Here is a 14,010-nt window from a genome sequence, read left to right as displayed (position 1 = left end):
GTTGGCCGGGGTCTTCACGGACATTTTTAATCTGTCCCTGGCCCAGGCAGTTGTCCCCACCAGCTTCAAGATCGCCACCATTGTGCCAGTGCCAAAGCATTCCACTGCCATGGGCCTGAATGACTTCCGCCCAGTTGCACTCACCCCCATCATTGCAAAGTGCTTTGAGAGACTGGTTCTATCACACCTGAAATCTTGTCTGCCCACTACCCTGGACCCCCATCAATTTGCCTATCGCACCAACAGGTCAACAGAGGATGCTATCTCCACAGCACTTCACTCTGCCCTGACCCACCTGGACAGCCCCAACTCTTACGTCAGAATGCTGTTCATTGTCTTTAGTTCGGCATTCAATACTGTGATCCCCTCCAAGCTGATCGCCAAACTTCGCCAGCTTGGTATCAGCTCATCCCTCTGCAATCGGACCTTGGACTTTCTGACTAACAGACCCCAATCAGTTAAGTTAGACAACCTCTCCTCCTCCACTCTCACCATGAACACTGGTGTGCCTCAAGGATGTGTGCTGAGCCCTCTTCTGTACTCCCTTTTCACCTATGACTGTGTTCCTGTACATGGTTCCAATTCCATAACCAAGTTCGCAGACGACACCACTGTGGTTGGCCTGATCAGAGGGGATGACGAGACGGCCTACAGGGACAAGGTCCAGTACCTGGCCATGTGGTGTGCTGACAACAACCTGGCCCTCAACACCCAGAAGACCAAGGAGATCATTGTGGACTTCAGGCATGCTAGGAGCCACACTCACGTCCCCATCTACATCAACAGAGCTGTAGTGGAGCGTGTATCAAGCTTCAAATTCCTTGGTATCCACATTCCCAAGGATCTCACCTGGTCCCTGAACTCCTCCATCCTGGTCAAAAAGGAGCCATAGCGCCTTTATTTCCTGCAGAGCATCAAGAAAGCTCACCTCTGTCCCAGGATACTGACGGATTTTTACCATTAAGAGCATGCTCACCAACTGCATCTTAGTGTGGTAAGGCAACTGTCCTATATCGGACTGCAAAGCATTCCAGCGTGTGGTGAAAACTGCCCAGCGGATTATCGGCACCCAATTGCCGACCATTGAGAACATCTACCATAAACGCTGCCTGGGCAGGGCGAAAAGCATTATCAAGGATGCATCACACCCTAACCATGGACTTTTTACTCTCCTCCCATCCGGTAGGCGCTACAGGAGCCTCTGCTCCCGCACCAGCAGGCACAGGAAGAGCTTCTTTCCTGCGGCTGTGACCCTGCTGAACCTCACATCACAGCGCTAAGCAGTATTGCACCCATATTGTTCTGTCTCAGTACTGTTATATTTGTGTGCTGTAGCACTTATTTGCAGTTATTTCGTAAATAACACTATTCTTTGCATTTCTGGTCAGATGCTAACTGCATTTCATTGGCTTTGTATCTGTACTCGGCACAATGACAATAAATCTAATCTAATCTAATTTCTCTGTGTTTTACTTCGGTGTCAGGATGGGAGGACCCTTCCCACTCCAAAACATACTTAACGTAAGGGTTTTTTCTGTCTATCACCTGGGAAGATCAGCCATCATATGCCATTAGCACACATGGGGGTTGGTCATACGGTCTTGACAATGCACTGTCAATCCATAACGAAAGTAGCCTTCAATCCAAAGCCCAATCTGTAAGTCTATCTGGAGTTCAGCATGTTCGATGGTAAATTACAAGGGATATACTTGCATGATCACACCTAGTTAACTATGCCGATCAAATTGAACAGAACACAGAACATCAAATGATTTAATTCATTTGCAGTTACAAGTACAGTGGATTTCGGTTAATTGGGTCATCGGTTAATTGGGACGGCCCTTACCTGGGGCAACTCTGAAAGAACAAAAACTAATCAAAATAGACAGGACTCTTTGTTTATTTGGAGCACACTTAGGATACGTCCACACTAGACCGGACCATTTTGAAAACGCCAGTTTCGCATAAAAACGATAGGCGCCCACACCAGGCGTTTTTGAAAATACCTCCGTCCACATTAGAACAGATATTTGGGCGAATCGCCTCTTACTAGGCATGCGCAGGACACACAGAAAACAAGCAAAGAGGAAACGGTATACTTGGTGCGTGTTTGTCCAGTTACAGACTAGAAAAACTGAAAAGGAAATTGCCAAACGAAAGACTTGGTGAGCGTTTGTCCAGAAACATTTCCTACAGCCATAGTCTCTTCACTGATGAAAGGGACAACAGCTCCAACTAAATGCAATAAGGCTTGTTACAAGGCAAAAGTGAAATTTGCTGTTACCTCAATTGTTTGCCTTTACTTTTGCCATGTCTTTGTGTATTATTTTGCTATATTTAACGTGCAATAAAACGAGTTACTGGGCAAAAGTGACAATTACATCTGTTGAATGTTTGCACAAGCAATACATTAATAAAGCACCTTGTTAAATGTATAAAACATGTCTGCATCAGTGTTATCTTGTATTTCCATACAATGTTACATTAGGCTGTTACACATCTATTGTCAGATATTGTAGTGGTGTTGGAGGTTGCGTTCAAGAAAACAATGAGATGCCGTGCTGCCACCACCATTTGTTCAGGCACGTCATGACGGCATTTTCAAAATTAGCTGGTTACCCCGTATACACCACAACGGCCAACTGGCATTTTCAGATTTAAACACTCCGCAAAGTGTTTCAGAAAAGCTCCATTTTCAGGGGAGGAAAACGCCGTTTCAGTGTGGACGGAAGGTCAAAATGAAGAGAAAAAGCTTCGGTTACAGATTTATCCGGTCTAGTGTGGACGTAGCCTAAATTGGAACAGTGCAGTTTCAAGCATTCAGGCTTAGAGATGCCATAAGCAGCTGGGAGTAAAAATAAAGCAATTTCACTACTTCAAATTAGAAACTACAATGAATTTGAAAGCATCAACAATTATCTTAAATGTTACAATAAAAACAAAGATTTGGAGGATGGCATCGTCAAAATCATTGTATGACAGCAGTTCATTATTTGCACTAGAGATCTAGGTTGATTTTGTTCACTTACAGACAATCAAAAGAACAGCAGCATACACTGGATGAATTTCTCAGTCGATAACTATTGGGAACTACAGTTTTATAGTATTGTGATGTATCAGTAGTGTTCTAATTTGTTCTGAATTTCATAAAATACATATGTTTTTAACTATTTCCATGAAACTTTGGCAAATTGGGGTAGCTGCTTAAGTGGGTCAAAATGTACTGGTCCTAATGTGTCCCAATTAACCGGAATCTACAACATTGCAATAATCCATTCAGCCTAAATTTGCAACACCCAAACCATCTCAGTAATCTCACTGCAGTATCTGCATGAATTCGAAATGGAAATGTGATTAATGATTACCAACACAACTTCGATATGATTATTTTAGAAAAGGCTTAGAATCATAGCCATAAATTTTCTAATAAATTCTAACAAGGGAATACAAAGATAACTTTCAAGTTCTGATTTCCCAGACTTGTAATGTTGAAAGTATATTGAATGATTCAGCAAAGAGACCTTGAACTCATCACCCCTCCAGTGGCTCACTGGTAAAAACAGTCTAATGACTTTCTTCACAGCACATTTCCCCTCTGTTCCCCTTTTGAAAATCAGCTTTGTGTTCCCAGACCTTGCAGTCCCCATATCATAAATTACAACAGTTCAGCAAAAACAACATTTTTCCATAAGACCATAAGACATAGGAGCAGATTTAGGCCATTTAGCCCAGCAAGTCTGCTCCACCATTTTATCATGGCTGATCCATGAAAAAAAATTTCATGCCTCTTCTAGTTAATTTGCCAATTACCTTGAATCCCTGAACTCCAATTATGGAACATCTGCCAGCAAAATCCATTCAAGTACGAACAATACCCCTAAGTTCCACAAACTTCTCTGCTTTCTGTATAATTCCACGTAACTGATCCCTTACGCTTGGTAAAACCACTAAAGGACTCTATATCCAGGCTAATGTGTGGAGGCCAAAAGTGGCTACAATACCAAACGAGTATACAGATGTTTTAATGGTTGATTATAACCTATTTGCAACATCCTTCCATTTAAGAAGCTAAAGATCCCAAAAGCTTTATTTTTTTAAAACATTTATTCCATCCGTGGGGCCTGCTTTCAAAGCTTTACAGAGGCACAGCTCTCAGATCTAACTGAAAATTGTAGCACTTCTACTGGTACACCTCATTCTTCCCAGAAAGAGTCACTCCATATTTCTCTGCATTCAATTTCATCCCTGGTCTAGATTCTACTGAGATCTCTTTGACACACACAACACTCACACCATCAGCTGAGCTGCACCACTTCCTCCAACCCTGCTCAAGTCTATGAAGCAACTAGGATAGCTGGAATGCTCTTGCAGTTGGCTAGCACAGATTCAGTGAAGTCAAGTGGCACAACCTCATATGCTGCAACCTTTCTGTGCTTCTGATAAATTTACATACAGAATATCACTTCACTTTCCTCTATTATTTCTTATGAATTCCCCCCCCCCCTTTAATTTGGGAATTAATTGACAACTGAAATTACACATCAGGGAAGCAGAGTCCAAACATTCAAGGGAATCAAACAAATACGTCACCATCAGAAAATAGGCACACATTTCAGATAATCACTTATCTCCTCCTTTTGTGCACAGACAGGGGTACTGTGCAATCTCATTTTGTACTTGTTTATTTCTATTCGACATAACTCTTGAATGTCAAAATTAAAACGTTTCTTTATAAATCTGATTTTGTATTATGAAAGGTAGTCTTCAGAATTATTCAACAGGAACCATTTTTTGAACATCCAACTTAGCTACTATGGGAAGATAAAATTAAAATAAGCCATTTATACAAAGAATAAACTGGTTCATCCCTTCTCCCAATTGAATAACTTTAGTCTCAGCTACCTGCAAAATCATACCATAATTCACCTTGTTTCTTTCTCGCAAAGTAACACCTTATGAAAGCTGTTAGTCATAAATTTTGCAGCAAGATAATTAGAAATAGAATAATTTTTCATTAAAATGATTTGGACTATAAATTTGAATTAAGCAACATGGGTTCAGCAGACAACACAGAATTATCTTCCTGAGCACCTTCCCTGATCTAAATAACCGGAATAGACCTGGGCAAAGGACAGCTACATTGGAATATCTTTTATGAAATATATCTTTTATCTCTAGAGGCATCTATTTATAAGTTACTTTTAAAATAGAACACCCTGAAACCACAGTGAAGAGAAATTAAAAATATACCGATCTAAATGACAACCTATTGTATGCCACTCAAGTGAAAACAGAGATCCACATTTGAGACCTGATTTCTGATAATCATTTTTTTCTCCAGGCTCAATCAGTCAATTCATACATAGCTGCCACCCTAATAGTACAAAGAACTCCATACCAAATTGTCCTAAATACTACAGCTTCCCAAAGGTCTAATGGTCATTTGATTCCCAATTGATAGTTTATAGATCACAAAGAAAAGATTTGGAAACATATTTTTGACAGTCTACTGCATTAGAAAATCATTCCTGCATTAAAGTTCAAACCTTCAACATTTGGTATCACAAATTCAGCGAGCACATCTTTCCACTTTAATGTCCGTACATTTCTTTTCCAGTTCCACTGTCCCTAAATGAATGACTGAGATTAGACCTCCAATAATTTATTTTCATTGACAGTGTAATGAACAGAACTGCCATTGACAACTTGACTATCTGTGTTTGTCCCTGAACTGATTGGGGTGGGGAGAGGAGGAGAGAAAAGGGAGGAGGGTGAGTTGAGGAGAAAATAGGGAGGGGGAACAGAGAGGTCAACTCCATAAAAGCAATGCCAGATCTCTTTCCTTCAAGGACAATTATGAACCAAACAGGGTCTTGAACAAGCCTGGTAGTTTTATGGTCACCATTAAACAGTTTTTACTCCAAATTTAATTACTTGAATATAAATTCCCCATCCATCAAGGTAGCATTCAAAAATCACACCTCTGAACCAATGGTCCAGGCCACTGGATATAAATCCAAGAAGGTAATGGACCATGCCACCTACCATATCATGGGGTATTATTGAAGATCAGAGGGAAAGGTCTGTGAAAAGTCAAGACAACTAAGGCTATGCTTGAAGACATGTTGCTTTATAGCACACGATATTCCATCCTCACAAGAAGCTTGAAGACAAAGGAAAAAAGGAAAGAGGTCCTTTCAAAGAAATGTAAAGTCATTGACCTCATGTACAAATTGTTTCTCTCATTATCGCTTGAACCAAGTGTTTCTAGCATTTTCTTCAGATTTCCTGCATCCATAACTTCTTGTTTTTATGCAAATTCATGTCCCTTTGTCCAATCTAATTCTTGAAAAGAAAACACTGTCAGGAAAAGATAGAAAATGCTGGAAACAACCAGCATCTGTAGAAAGAGGAAGTGTTTCAGGTCAAAGACCCTCCATCCAGATGAAGGGATTAAATTCTGTTTCTCTTTCCACAGATGCTAACTGACATGATTACTTCAAGCATTCGCTGATTTCATTCCCTGTTAAGGAATGAAATCGCACATAAAAAGAGAGTACTATTAATGTCTTGTATCTTAATCACTAAGATGGGCCAACCATTTCGGTCAATGGGGCCAGCATCCTTCAAGTTGCCTGGCAAAAAGATGACAATCACTGCTACAACATTGGGAGAGGGATCAAGATATAAAAATAACTATCTAAGTAACCCACAGAAGACATACAACAGACCCCTCCTCAACCTGTCCTCTCCAGAAATCCTCCTGAAAATGCCTTTCCCCACAATGTCATTTTCCATCTCCCTTAAGGAATAAAAAAACCCTACGCACACCTACCACCACACTCCATATATTTTAGGCCCCATCCTGGACCACCCAACACACACAAGAGAAAACTACAGGCCTCCACCTAAACACCCCCACCACTACAAGGTAGCATTACAGAGCACTGTCCCAACATCCAGTGTATTACAAACCCCCTTCCCAATACCTCATATTAAAATGCACTCCTCCATTTTAGTCCCTCCCTGTAGCCAGTATTATAGACCCTCCCTCATATTATAAGCCACCCCTGTATTACAAATCTTCCCTACATTACAGATCCCCTTAATTAGGCACCACCTCCAAATGAGGTGGTTACAGAAACCGCCTCGTACCATATTACAGACTCCCTCTACCCAATTATCAAACCCCCTCCCGCTTTGCACCCCAATTATTAGACCCCGCCTTGTCCCCGTATTAGACACCCCTACATATTACAGACTATGTAATACAGCATACTTCTGCGATATTAGACCACCTCCCCATATATTACAGACCTATCACCCCGTATTACACACCCCTCCACTCCGAATTACAGACCCTTCAGCCCCGAATTACAGATCCCCTCACCTCTCCCCCCCTCCACATCACAAAACCCCTCGGTTTACAACCACCCCTCCCACAATACCAGGAAGGGGACATCAGAGCCCCCACCACCACCACCACACCCCGCCCCAGCAGCACCACCACCGCCGCCATAGGCCGTCCGATCCCACCTCCCCTCCAACGGACTCCCCTCACCCATCGCGGCTATCCCACCGCCCGCTCACCTGCCAGCGCCAATTTATTTTTCTCTCGCTTTCTCTTCAGGTGGAATTGATTGGGGGGGTAGTAGGGGCTTTTTTTATAATTTTTTTGTACGTGCGTGTATGTGTATATTGTTCGGTTCTTCTTCCTCTCTTCTCCGATTATGCCTTTTTCTCCTCTTTCTCTCCCCTTTTTCTCCCCCACCCAGTAAGCACGACCGGCTTTGGCCTCCCCTTTAACTCCGAACCGCCCGGCTCGGCGCCGAAAACACCGACTGCCCGCAATATGGCGGCGCCGCGCTTCCCCCGCCAGCCCCACGCCACAACGAGGCTGCGCCGGCCTGTGCCCTGCCCAACACCGTCCGCCGCGCACACCTCAACTCACCAGCCCGGGAGGGGAGGGGAGGGACACAAAACCTGTTGCACAAATCCCTCCTCCTCCTCTCGATCATTCACTTGCTGGTTCCTGCTCCGAGGCAGAGATAGTAATGATTTTTTTTTGTTCCAATTGTTTTCTATCTTGCTTAATCCACGTTTTTTTTCCTTGTAAATGCTGCTCTAAGTAAGTTCTGTGCGTACATGTACTTGTCCATATGACAATAAACAAGATTTTAACTTTGACTAGGATTGCGGTTTTTTTCCTGATGCTTTTTGCTTGTACATTTTACATTGAATCTGTGCATATGACAATAAACTTGCCGCTATTTCATTTGGCTGTATTTTTGTGTGTTCGTGTGCGGTTGAATGACCCTTAAAGTTGAACATTGACTTTGACTAATTTTGATTAGGGGGTTGTTTCAAGAATATCTTGTATTGGAATTGGTTTATAATTATCACGTGTATCAAAATTCAGTGAAAAGCTTGCCTCGTATCCTGTTGATACAGATCAGATCATTACACAATGACAATGCAGAATAAAGTGTAACAGCTACAGAGAATATGACAAAGTCTAAACTACAAAAGTTTGTAAATTGTATCATCGAAGTACCTATATGTCACCATATACAACCCTGAGATTCATTTTCCTGAGGGATACTCAGCAAATCTATAGAATAGTAACTATAACAGGATATATGAAAGATCAACCAGCGTGCAGAAGACAACAAATTGTGTAAATGAAATATATAAATAAATAATGAGAACATGAGATAACAAGATAAAGGGTCCTTAAAGTGAGCTCATCGGTTGTGGGAACATCTCAATAGATTGGCAAGTGAGTGGAATCAAGATCTTGATTGTTGAGGGATAGTAAGTACCTTGAACCTGGTAGTGTGAGTCCGAGGGCTCTTGTACCTTCTACCTGATGGCAGCAGCGAGAATAAACCTCGGTGGGGATCTCTGATAAAGGATGCTGCTTTTCTACTAGCGTTTCATGTGGATGTGCTTGGGAGGGCTTTACCAATGATGTAATGGGCTGAATCCATAGGATTTTCCACTCAAAGGCATGGGTGTTTTTATACCAGGCCGTGATGCAGAAAATAAACTCAATTTTGATTCTGATTTTTCGGGCTGGTTCAAGAACAGCTACTTCCCTTCTGGCTGCTTACCTGATGCTACATGCCTGCAATGTTGCTGCAAGTAAGCTTTTCCTTGCAACTGTGTACTTGCACGCACGACAATAAACTCAACAATGACTTTGGTTGGAGGTGGTGCAGGCTGGTTCAAGAACAGCTGATTCCCTTTATGCTGCTTATCAGATACAATATGCCTGTGATATTTATCACTGCCTTTACATTGGTAAAATGAATTGGTTTATTATTGGCATATGTACTGAGATACAGTGAAAAACGTTTTGTATGCCAACCGTTCTTATCCATTTCATCACATCAGTGCATTGATCTAGTGCAATGGAAAAAGGGCTACAGTTACAGAGTGCGTATAGGGCAGCCAGATAATAAGCTGCAAGGGCCATGACGAGGCATACTGCGAGGTTAAGAGTCTATCCTATCATAAAGGAGAACCATTTAATAGACTTATGACAGTGGGATAGAAGCTGTTCTTAAGCCTAATATTATTTATCTAGCTATTTTTTTTATTGCAATACAGCTTGGAACGAGCCCTCCTGACTGTTTGGGCCACTCCTCCCACCAATCCCCCAAACTAATCCTAGCCTAATCACAGCACAACTTACAATGATCAAGTAACGTACCAACCGGTACATCTTCGGACTGTGGGAGGAAACCGGAGCATCTGGAGGAAACCCACGCGGTCACAGGAGGAACGTCCAAACTCCTTACAGGCAGTGATGGGAACTGAACCCCGGTCACTGGCACTCGAAAGTCGTGCTAGCCACTACGCTACTGTGCCCCCCCCTTATGTGCTTTTGGACTTTTGTATCATACCTGTACTTGTGCAAATGACAATAAACTTGACTTTTAACTTGGAGGCACAGGAGACTGAAGCTGCTAGAAATCTAGAGCAAAACACAAAGGCGTGGGAGGACTTCAGTCAGGCAGCATCTATGGGGGGGGGGGGGGAAGAAATGGACAGTCAACATTTCAGATCGGAGTTGAGATCCAAAACATTGACTGTCCATTTACCCCTATGAATGAGCCTAACCTATTAAGTTCCTCTAGCTCAGGGGTTCCCGACTGTTGTTATGCCAAGTGGTCCATCAACCCCAGGTTAGGAACCCCAGCTCTGGACCCTCTAGTTTCCTTTCAACCATTTGGTTTTTGAAACAACCTGTGCAATCCAAACCGCCACCTCAATACAGCAACACTGAGACCATTTTGATCACTCTGCACTGCAATGTTTTTTTTTGATTCTAGCCGTACTTTCTTGTAAAAATTGTGCATATGTTTGTTTTTTCTTCCTGTGTATCCTTATTAGATACTATGTGCATCCAATGCCAAACTAAATACGTTTTTATTCCACCTGTGCACTAATATTCTTGTACAAATGACATACAAAGTGTACTTAGGCAGGAGAGATTTAGAGAAAGTTGATCCCAACATGGAGTCCACAGACCTCTTGGTTAATGGTATTGGTCCAAGGCATAAAAAAGGTTGGGAACCCCTGGTTTAGAGGGATATGGGCCAAATGCGGGCAAATGGGAATCTTGGTTGCCATGGATCGGAAGGGCAGAAGGGCCCATTTCCATGCAGAATGCCTCTGACTACGACATTAATACAAAGTTTATTAGGAGTTCAACTTGAATTTGCATCCCTTTTAGTACAATAAAGGTCATCATCAGGCTCCTGCAAATTCTGTAGCAATATGAATGCTTAAAACACCTCCCAAACTGTCAAAACACATACTGTTAAATATCCTCTCATCCTCTTTATTTCCCTTTATGTAAAATAAAATGCATCTTTGTACACACCACAAATGATTAAACCTATACTGACCACTTTTTATAGACAAAATTATTAATGCTCTTTATATAACATAGAATATTCCATGCAGCATGTCTGTGTTTATATAATAAAATTAACCCTTAAGTCACCAAATTGTTAAACCTCTCTTAAATAAAGTAACCTTCACAAATCCATAAAGTTATTTAACATAGTAAATGTTATGTTACTGTGTTGGTTCCTTAAGGTTGTTATAGCTGGTGGGGGGTGGGGGATAGTGTTGGTAATGGGGACAAGCTCCCACTACTTATTAAATGCTCCCAATGTTGTGCATCTCAAATAGCCTCTGACAACCAAGTCCACCTCCTGGCCTTCACATGTGGCTTAGCTTCTAAGCCCAGTGGAACAGTTTCTACTGACAGGAGAAGGAGCAAGGGTGGGTTACTGGTGCCTTAAAGCCAGTCAGTTCAAGCAGATGTGGCTCATCAGTCATGGTTGGCCGCCCATCTGGGAGAAGGAAGACTATGACCTTGAACCTCTGCTGCTTTGTGGCTATACCCACTCATGGGGAAGGCTTTGGGAGTAAACACTGAGGAAAAATCCGGAACTGGAGTTCCTAAGGCAGTCCTACGTTGAGTTCAACGCTGACTGGCAACTCCTGCGATGCTGCTGGTGCCAAACTGTATCGGTCTTGGCTGTTCCTTTGGATTCATCAGCTGCGTGGAGAGGGAGGTCCTGCCACAGGGGCGACAGCTTGCTCTCCCTATCATGCTGCCCTGTCTTGCGTATCAGACAGCTGGGATGCAACATCCATAATCAACCTCGACCAACGAGGGACTTGTCAAAGCTGAAGTGTCTACTGATTGTTTTCTTTGTGGATGCAGCCTGACCCATTGAGATCCTCCAGCTTGTTGATCCAGAATTTCAGCATCTACAGTCTCTCAAGTCTCGAGGAACAACACCTCATGTTTTCCCTGGGTCATCTACAACCCAACGCCAAATTCTGGTAAACTGCTTTCCCGTTTTCCTTTACTCTCTCCTGCTGATCTACTTACTTCTTCCTACTCTCACCCCATCTGCCCATTACCCACACACTTGTCCCACTGGTTCCCCTCTCCCATCTGCCCTCCCTCCCTCGATTCCACACTCTACCTCCCTCTCCTATCAGGATTCCAGCATTTGCAGTCCTTTGTCACCTCCTACGTCTGTCACTAATTCCACTCTCCCTTCCTCCATCTAGCAACTCTCCTCAACTATCACTTCCCTACCAGACTGCACTGTACCCTCTAATCTGCACAGGTGCATGGCCATGCGGTAACTGAAATGCTCCTGTGCACATAGCTTTTGTTGCTGCACAGCTGGAAAGACAACTAGAAAAAGTTTACAAAACATGAATTTTTTTTTTGTACTGTACTTCATTGTACCCTTCAATTATTAAAGTCAAAAGAATGTGATTTTTCTATTTTCATTCTAAATTTTCATACCATACATATAATAAAAGAAAAAAGACATTTAAAGTGCCACATGGTTTTCAGGCCGTGTAAAAATTTCCTGCTCATAGTAATGCATAGCTGTAAAAAAAAAGGGAACATTAACAGACTGATACAACCAGACAGGATGGTTTACACTGCATATCTATAGAAATCTGCAAGAGTCTTTGGTGACATACCAATGTTTGAAGTACATTTATTATCAAAGCATGTATACAGAATGTAACTCAGATTAGTCTTCTCACAGGCAGCCATGAAACAAAGACACCATGGAACCTGTTCAAGAAAAAAAAACAAATTACACAAATGGCAAAAACTGAGCGAACAACACACAGAATATCAAACATCAAACCAGTGTTATTCAGTTTAGTTCAGTTCAGTGCAGTGCCACTAGCCAATGCAGGCTACATGGGTATTCTTTGCTGAAGCGCCCTAATCTGCATCAATCGCTCCAATCAAGCCACTCAAAAACGGCTGGGTCCAGGAACACGTGCAACAAGAACCTCAACTTCTCCCAGTACGAGTCCACAGCCTCTCTGATCAACCCTTGCAGCTTGGAAGCCAAGAATCCTGCACCTTACCCCGACAGCAGCTAGCGAGAGGGAGAGGAAGACCGGTCAAATGCAGGTATATGGCATCAAACACTTACCCGCCCTCCACTCTCATCCTCATCAACTTCAACCTTGCTCAACCCCTCAGTCAGAGGGAAGCAATGGAGTTGATTGTGGGCTCACACCCTGTCTCCAGACCACCAGGCGTCTAGGCTGCAAACTCCCTCACCAAACTCCCTCAGAGACAACAAAGTGTGAGATCACTCAATCAGTCCAAAAGGTCTCTTCGCACCTCTGACCTCTGAATTAGAAAACAGGCTACATCTTTATTCCTTCTACCTGCCCTTCCACCTATCTTTATATTGCCTGCAAACTTGGTCACAAACCCACCAATTCCATCATCCAATCATTGACATATAATGTGAAAAGAAGTGGTCCCAGCTTCAGCCCTGTGGAACACCACTAGTCATCAACAGCCAACCAGTCAAGGCCTCCTTTATTCCCACTCTGCACTGGTCTTTAGTTTTGGAATGTCATAGTAAGATCTTTAAGTGCACATCCAGGTGAGGTAAACTGTTTTTATCTCTTTCAAGCTTTCAGGCAGTGTTTCACACCCCTAAACGTACACCAGGTGAAAAATGTCTTCTCAGTTCCCCAGTAGTTCTTCCTTCCTTCTCAATTACTTTAAAGTTCAAAGTAAATTTATTATCAAAGTGTGTATATGTTACTTGAGATTCAATTTCTTGCAGGCATTTGCAGAAAATATAAATACATTAGAATTTATAAGAAATTATATGTGCAAAAGACAAACTGTCTAAGTTTAAAAAAATACTCAGAACATGAATTGTAAAGATTCCTTGAAAGTCAGTCTTAAGTCGTAGAATCAGTTCAGAGTTTAAATCCAAGCCAGATGGTTTCTGACCAACATTAGCAGGAGCAGGCCTTTGAACCTCTTATCTGCTCGGTCATTTAATAAAATCAGAGTTGATCTTTTTACCTCAGTGCCATTTGCCTGTAATGCCCATTATCCCTCAATACATTAATATCCAAAGATTTATCAGTCTCTTACTTGAATATATTAAGTGACCGAGCCCTCACAGAATATAA

The 14,010-nt window shown here is 42.3% G+C and overlaps 1 protein-coding gene across 2 annotated transcripts in view; it reads right to left on the bottom strand.

The window, feature by feature from the left end:
* The window catches only part of LOC140188022 (casein kinase II subunit alpha), a 124,008-nt gene extending 116,127 nt beyond the window's left edge, over positions 1 to 7,881 (bottom strand). Inside the window, exons 1-2 of one of the 2 annotated variants that reach the window (XM_072243929.1) lie at positions 7,591 to 7,881; positions 6,046 to 6,163 (exon numbers count right to left, since the gene is read on the bottom strand). The gene's annotated coding sequence lies outside the window, so the exon portion shown is untranslated. The remainder of the gene's footprint in view (positions 1 to 6,045; positions 6,164 to 7,590) is intronic. The other variant, XM_072243922.1, reaches the window with a different exon arrangement.
* Positions 7,882 to 14,010: the final 6,129 nt, after the last annotated feature.

Source organism: Mobula birostris, chromosome 2, assembly GCF_030028105.1.
Source record: "Mobula birostris isolate sMobBir1 chromosome 2, sMobBir1.hap1, whole genome shotgun sequence".
NCBI classification, from domain to species: Eukaryota; Metazoa; Chordata; class Chondrichthyes; order Myliobatiformes; family Myliobatidae; genus Mobula; species Mobula birostris.
The sequence above is the reverse complement of the archived record's forward strand: the minus strand, read 5'-3'. Positions and strand labels throughout refer to the sequence as shown.